The sequence below is a fragment of the Carassius auratus genome, chromosome 22 (genome assembly GCF_003368295.1).
Source record: "Carassius auratus strain Wakin chromosome 22, ASM336829v1, whole genome shotgun sequence".
Taxonomy (NCBI): Eukaryota; Metazoa; Chordata; class Actinopteri; order Cypriniformes; family Cyprinidae; genus Carassius; species Carassius auratus.
In genome coordinates this window covers 30,650,142-30,658,343 of record NC_039264.1, presented here as the reverse complement: position 1 = coordinate 30,658,343, position 8,202 = coordinate 30,650,142, and the positions used below count along the sequence as shown (strand labels likewise).

The 8,202-nt window shown below is 36.5% G+C and overlaps 1 long non-coding RNA gene across 2 annotated transcripts; it reads left to right on the top strand.

The window, feature by feature from the left end:
- Nucleotides 1-659: 659 nt before the first annotated feature.
- Nucleotides 660-3,381, top strand: LOC113040357 (uncharacterized). Of its 2 annotated transcripts, XR_003275192.1 has the most exons (5): nucleotides 660-866; nucleotides 960-1,031; nucleotides 1,138-1,191; nucleotides 1,286-1,353; nucleotides 2,693-3,381. It is a non-coding gene; the product is annotated as an uncharacterized LOC113040357 (long non-coding RNA). The 2 variants fall into 2 exon arrangements; XR_003275191.1 differs by having other exon boundaries at nucleotides 960-1,191.
- Nucleotides 3,382-8,202: the final 4,821 nt, after the last annotated feature.

Here is an 8,202-nt window from a genome sequence, read left to right as displayed (position 1 = left end):
AATATAATTATGGTAGGTTTGCCTTAAATAAAAGATGTTTGCATTCATGTGTGTTTTTATCTGTTTATTTGTTTTGTGAAGATCTGCAGCATAAATCATTATCTGTCTATGAGCAGCCATGTATATTGCTATTGTTTTGCCTTTATTATCAGATTAAACAAATAATAAAATTAGTCACGTATTTTTTACTGTGTAAAATAATAAAATATGTTGTGAAAATAACGATGAAACAGACTGATGTATGTGTACAATTGAGAAATGGATACTTCTGAAGATAAATCACAGCCCACGTCTCACGAGGTAAATATTTAATATAAAAAATAATAATGCAAACGTTTTTGAGAAATAAGTAATTTGTACATTTACATATTTGGTAAGATAAAATACATTATATAGCTGTGTATACACACCATGAGTTCAACTTTCATTTCGTGAACAGTAGTGAAGATTAGTGTATTTAATTCATTCACCGGATCCAAACATAATCCACTGGCTCAGTTAACATTTGTAGTATAGTGATAATAGCAGTGTCTTATTTGCATATGAAGTGATATTATAAATCCTGTAAACATATAGAAGGTAATATTTGGACTTCTCCGGTTCTCTGCACTGACTTTAAGCACAACCGGAAATATCGCACACACTCGCAAGACCGGAAATCCAAGATGGCGGAGATATGCAACTAGCCCATACGGCGAAATAAAGTGTATAATCTTACTCATAAAATGGCGTTTGTAATATCATATCGTTTTATAATTACATGTATTTGCTGTGTGCGCATAAACTTTTCTCAAGGACATTTCCTTTCACTCACGATGCGGAACAGACGAGGATGTCTTTTAATTTCTATATGGGAAATCTAAAAAGTAAGTGTTTTTATCTCATTTAAAATGTGTTTAATAACATCATATTGGTTTTTAGCGATATTTATGTGCTTTACTCCAAAACTTTTTCTCAAGAGAGATACTTTCTTCCACTCGCGATGGGGAGAAGACGGGGAATTAGTTTTTTATCAAAGGAAAATACCACAAGTAACGTTAAGTGATTTAACGTACCTCGTTTACATGTATTTTATAACATGATATTACTTTATGGTGATATTTAAATGCTCTGCGCGCGTCTAACGGTTCCTCACAGATTTGAACTGCTGTTCAGCAGACCACGATGGCGCAGACGCGGAAAAGACCAGAAGTAAGCGTTTTACCTCATTTAAAATATCTATTTTATAACAGCATATTGATTTATTGTGACATTAATATCTTGTGCGCTCCTACACTTTCCTCAGAGAGATATTTTCTTTCACTCACAAAGCGGAGCAGACGGGGAAGTTGATTAACAAGGAAAACACGGAAAGTAAGTGTTTTACTTCATTTACTACATGTAGGTTATTTTATAAAAATGATATTATTTAGTAACGTTAATGCTATTTGTATGCTGTGCGTGCCTAGACGATCTGAAACAATTCTCACAGATTACATTTGATTTCAAAATAGCAATACAAGTAATGTTAATTGTTTCTTGCATGTGTCCTGACTTATACTAAGCATTAATTTAATGAGTTTATATATATATATATATATATATATATATATATATATATATATGTATGTGTGTGTGTGCGTATATATATATATATATATATATATATATATATATATATATATATATATATATATATATATATATATAATAAAAAAAAAATAACTTTTCAATATACTCAAATCCTTTATAATGCATGAGTTAAATTGTTCACCCTTTCAAAGTGAATTGGTGCCCTCACAAGACTTGGAGTATGACACATGGGTAGCATGAACTACAGATTAGATATGATCTTTTTGGTACTGTCATTTATTTATGTGCTGTCCCATTTATGCGCATACATTTTGATAGAGCCCTCAGCGCAGTGAGATCAGCATGGAATTCAGGAATCGTAGAAAGAATCAGAAACATACTGAGCTTTTTCATATTATTTAACAAACATCCTGACTGGATTGTTGGTCTCTGTGCATGACTGTGTGTATTAGTTTAGTTCACTCTGAATTGCACAAAAGTTGTGAAAAAAAATCAAGAAAAAAAAAAAAAACCTACTTTCTTCACTGAGTTGAAACTTTTTCACTGACTCCTGACCAGAGCTTCGGTTGTTATGACTGTCAAAATGACAGCTGACAGATGAATGTGGTAACTTCCTGTTGCAACGAGCACAGCAGATGTATTTGTCTCAGGGAAAAAAAGCACATATGCTGTATCTCATGCTTTGTTTTTATTAATCTTCATTTTTCACAACTTGTGTGCTTTTCCTAGTTAAGTTGGATTGAATTGCTTTGCTAATAGATTCTCATGAACACATATTCATGCACAGAGACCAGCAATTGGGTAAATAAATGATGACATCATTTAAAAAAAAAAGAATTGTGGCGAAATAATCCTTAAAACAAATTGTTTACCTGAATTGTTATTCACTTATACTCATGCTGTTCTACAGACACCATGTAAGACAAGTATGTCACACAGGTTTGGAACCACATGAGGATGAAAAAAAATTATGACAGAATTTTTGGGTAAATGCTTTAAGTGAACTATTATTGTATTGTAATTGATACTTGTCTGATATTTCACCTGTTAATAATATTTTTGATAAATGGATGTAAAATTATTGTTTTTTTCTCCCCAATTTTTTGGATTTCTTGCTTAGATGGAAACTGCAGAGAACCACATCCTGTCGTCCTGAAAAAAAGAAAGAGACTACTTTCTCCATAGAGGTCCAAACGCCATTGGCACAGACTTTGTTCAGTGATCAGTAGCATACATTCAGCCAGGGCCGGCCCCAGGGGGTGCAACTGATGCAGTCGCACCAGACTCCACACTTGAGGGGTAAACGGACTGAATGAGCCCCACCCCCCGGGAATGCTTCCTAATTCTCAATAAGAGCTTCTCTAGATGTCTGACAGAAATAAAGTCACAGAACCTTGTAAGGAGGATCTGTGAACGTCTATATCGGACGTTCAGAAGACATAAAAAACATAAAAAAAAAGACGTCATAAAAACTTTCTGTCTCCTCAGTGGACGTCTTTTCAACGTCTGCAAAGACATAAAAAGACGTCCACTGGACGTAACTTTGCCCAGTGGATTAGGTTGATGTTAAAATACGCAATATAGTAATTTTCACGCAATAGTTCCTTTAAAAACAAACAAAAATGTTAAATACGTGTGACTTCTTGCCACAAGACTGCTAACGTATGAAGGTATAATTAACACTGGATTTAATTATGTACCATGTGTTGAGTTCAGTGTAAAATGCATTGAGTAAAGAAGTTAATATACAAGACTTGGTATGTCCTTGTGCTTTGGACACAAACTTTCAATAATAAAAAAAAAGTTATTTGACCCATGGTATGGTCTTTTATTTATTTAGATGACTTGAATAGTGTAAAGTCGTGGCCTAGTGGTTAGAGAGTTTGACTCCTAAACCTAGGGTTGTGGGTTTGAATCTCGGGCTGGCAATGACACAACTTAGGTGCCCTTGAGCAAAGCACTGAACCACCAACTGCTCCCTGAGCGCCGCAGCATAAATGATGAACACTGCTGTGGGTGTGTGTCCATGGTGTGTGTGTGTGTGTGTGTGTGTGTGTGTGTGCGCACTTTGGATGGGTTAAATGTAGAGCATGAATTCTGAGTATGGGTCACCATACTTGGCTGAATGTCACTTCACTTTTTTCACTTTAAAATGGTGTATGTTTATAGATAATAGGCCTTGTGTTCAGTAAACAAAAAAAAAAAATTTTGTTCTGATAATTCCTAGGATTATTTATGTTGTGACAACTTGTGATATTAAGTTAATTTAAGTTGGGTGGACTTTAGTCCCGTTTGTTTAGTTTACTCAAAAAAGCGCTTGCAATAAGTTGCCTTGTTTTTTTAAGTTGGCACAATTTTTTTTTTTTTTTTTACAGTGCAACAGCAGGGCTGCTTTTTATTCCAAAAATTGTTATATAGACCTTATAATTCTGTAATATTCTGTTATATATTCTGTTTATCTATTCTTGTTTGCTTAATATATCTACAACATAAATAAATAAATAAATACATACATATGTGTTTATGCTTGCAGTTGAGTCAAAGATTAGCCTAATTTCCATGTGCACAGTGAAATGTGGATGTTTAGCAAAGTGCTTTGGTAAATTTTTTGTGCCATCTAGTTGTAAAAATCAAATGTGTCTTTCACACTGATGTCCCTTCAGACCTGTTGTACCCTATATTCCTGAGGTCATCATCAAAAATATTACTCTGGTATAAATACATTTTAAGCTCTGTTGACAATATATGTGTATAATTTATTACCACTGCACTTACAAGATAGATTAGAGGTTTAAAGAGAGAAATGTGAAGCTTGCATTTTTGTTTAACTGTTGCATGATTATTTTTTTATTATTAGATAATCAAATCTAAATTCACCTTTTGAGGTGAAACTGCATTTTAATGGATGTAATTCTAGCTGGGTATTTTCTGCAGGTGGAGTTTGTTTAAAGTAAATAGTAGGAATAGTTATGGCCCATCTCATTCTGTCTCCCTTTTGTATCACATTAATGAAAAAAGGAATATTTTTTATCATTGTATGCCTGGTTTGAGAGCAGAAGTAACAGGATTTTGGATAAATACAAACAGAGCGTTGTCAGTGAAGAAAAACTGCAACTGTTATGTGTATTCAAAAGTGAATACATGTTTATATACTGCATGTCTGTATTACTGTAAGGGTGGTTTCTCTACATTAGTTCAGGCAGTAGGATTGACGAATGACTAAAAAAACGTTATCAGCACGATGGTATGAAACTACATTTCTCTACTACCACCCACTGCCACTTATGAACAGACACTGAAAAAAAGCAATAAGTAAATTTACTTAATTTTTATTTGGCAAGTTTTTGCACAAGCATTTTTCAAGTCCCCTGGAGGAGGCAGACCCAGCCCTGGCTTTGCTTTGTCCCATCCGAGCATTAAAGGCAGGGTAGGTAAAAAATATATAAAAAACTTTTTTTCCAAATTTGTTTAAACTTTATTTATATATCAATACATAATTAAAATGTAAGTACTCTGAAAAAGAAAGTATACAAATCGAGTGACTGTAGACCTCTCACTACTGTTTTAAAGACAGCTCATTATTTTCATTCACTCCACCCCCTCCCTTCTGGGCTCGCTGGAAAGCCATGCTATAGCTATCATCTTGAGCTAGGCCTATAGATTATTTATCGTCTCTACTACGGCTCGCTAAGTAATGTTATGTTAGCTATATTATGCAGCTACGTGTGCTAATGACACATGCTTCATGAAAAAATAAACAAAAAAATATGTATGATCAAAATACAAAAATAAAGATTTACCTGTCCAGCAGAAATAAAGCCATCAAGGAGTCACTTTTCAGCCCCTTGAGTTCCCTCAGTTCTCGCATCGCTGGAAAGCCACGCCGATATTAACTCACGTTTTATTTCTTTGTTTATCCAAAGACTTTTTGTTCGTTGCCTTTTCTTGTTACTGTCTTCCTTTTTTTTGCCTGGTTTGCCTTCACTAACTGCATAGGCCGGTACTGTGAATTTTGCTTGCAGTTTCTCTGCCAATGTTTTGGTATTCCTAGGATCCGTGCCTCTTGAATTCCTCAAATCAAACGTGCGCGCGCAAGTGGGCAGGTCATGTGTGGCAAAAGTGTGGTTGCCATGGTTGCGAGAGAGTGACAGTTGCCTAAACCAATCCTATGTTTCGTGCCGAATGGAAATAATGAGCTGTGTTTAATACAGATTAAACGGTCTAGAGTCACTCGATTTTTATACTCTTTTTATCAGAGTACTTACATTTTAATTATGCATTGATATATATAGAAAGTTTAAACGAATTTGGAAGAAAGTTGTTTATAAATTCTTTACCTACCCTGCCTTTAAGGTGCTATGTAGACTCGGCGCTACATAGCTCTTTGTCTGTTATGGAGGCCGGCAGAAGGGGAGTGCCGTCTCTAAGCAGAGGATGGCCCACTGGATTGTGGATGCCATAACCCTGGCTTATCAGGTTCAGGGTGTGCCCTGCCCGTTCAGGTTGCGAGCTCATTCAACTAGAAGTGTTGCATCCTCCTGGGCGCTGGCTCGTGGTGCCTCGCTGACAGATATTTGTAGAGCTTCATGCTGAGCGACCCCTAACACATTCGCTAGGTTATTTAGCCTTCGTGTAGAGCCGGTATCCTCCTGTGTTCTCACCTCAAACGGGTAGTGGCACTGAGAGGCCCCGGTTAGTGTCGGCTTGCTTAAACTACACTGTAAAAAAACCCGTAAAACTGTAAAGCGCAACCTTGAGGGGTGGATGTAGGGCTGTACAATTAATCACATGCAGTTGGCAGATGCGTTTGCAGATGAATCACATTAGATTATGAACAGGATACTGCATAGCTTGTCAGTGAACTACAGCTCTGTTTATTAAATGTTGCTTGATTTGAAAACAGGTAATGGATATTTACTACTAATCACAGGACCGGCTTTACTGACGAGACACGCCTGAAAAACACATGTGATTAATTATGCAGTTGTGTGGGGATGCGCGTGAGAGTGTGTTAGTGTGTGTGAGAGTGTGTGTGAGGATGCATGTGTGACTGTCTATGTGAGAATGTTTGGATCTTTGTATAAGGATGTGTGTGTGTGTGAGGATGTGTGTGTGAAAGTGTGTGAGTGTAAGGATGCATTTGTTAGAATATGTGAAAGTGTATAACTGTGTGTGAAGATTCGTGTGAGAGTGTGTGTGTGTGTGTGTGAGAGAGAATGTGTGTGAGGATGCATGTGTGACTGTCTATGTGAGAATGTTTGGATGTTTGTATAAGGATGCGTGTGTGTGTGTGAGGATGCGTGTGTGAGGGTGTGTGAGTGTAAGGAGGCATTTGTAAGAATATGTGAAAGTGTATAACTGTGTGAAGATGCGTGTGAGTGTGTGTTTGTGAGAGAATGTGTGTGAGGATGCATGTGTGACTGTCTATGTGAGAATGTTTGGATGTTTGTATAAGGGTGTGTGTGAGAGTGTGTGAGTGTAAAGATGCATTTGTAAGAGTATGTGAAACTGTGTAACTGTGAAGATGCGTGAGAATGTGTGAGTGTAAGGATGCATTTGTAAGAGTATGTGAAACTGTGTAACTGTGTGTGAAGATGCGTGAGAGTGTGTGAGTGTAAGGATGCATTTGTTAGAGTATGTGAAACTGTAACTGTGTGTGAAGATGCGTGTGAGTGTGTGAGGATGCATTTGTAACTGTCTATGTTAAAAGTATGTGGATGTTTGTATTAGAATGTGTGTGAGGGGGTGTGTGTGTGTGTGAGGATGCATGTGTGCAAATGTGGATGTGAGTGTGCGAGTCTGATGATGCATTTGTGAGTGTGTGTATGTGAGAGTGTGTGAGTTTGAGGATGCATATGTGACTGTGAGTGTGTGTGTGAGAATGCATGTGAGAGAATGTATGTGAGTGTGATGATGTGTGTGTGACTGCGTGTATGTGAGTGTCTGTGTGAGTGTGTGAGTAGGCATGTGTGACTGTGTGGGTGCGTGTGTGACTGTATGTGTGTGAGAGTGTGTGTGTGTGTTAGAGTGAGTGTATGTAAGGATGCGTAATTCAGTCTGTGTTGAAAAAAGTGTGAGTGTGATACGTGTGAGAGTGAGTGTATGAGTGTGTGTTTTACCTTTGCACAAACACTTGCGTTTCTCCTTGGTTTCCTGCACTCACAGAAATATTTCACCCCAGATTTAAGATTTATGTAATTTTATTACATGACAAATTCCCATTTATATTTTTTTCATAACTTTGATGAAAACCAATCACATAAACTTTAAATAACAGAATCTTGTTTGTTTTATAACTCTTACAGAAGATCGTATTGAGAATGAACTAAGATTTAGATGTTGATTTATTGTTTCATTTGAAGTAACCATGTTAGAGATCAGTGTTTGCTTTAGTTGGGCTCTTGACCCTTGACTTCTGTCTTAGTCTTTTCACTGGCTGTTATAACCGTGTGTTTCTAAAACACATTTGTTGTAAACCGAAAGCCCATAAGGAGTCCCACCAGGTGTCATTTTGCACCTAGGTGTAGGTTGTTATACTCTATATTGGTGCTGATCATCATACTTTATTGAACTGCTTGGTGTCTAATTTCTGATGAAATAGCTGTTGTGTAATTTGATTGATTATAGTAA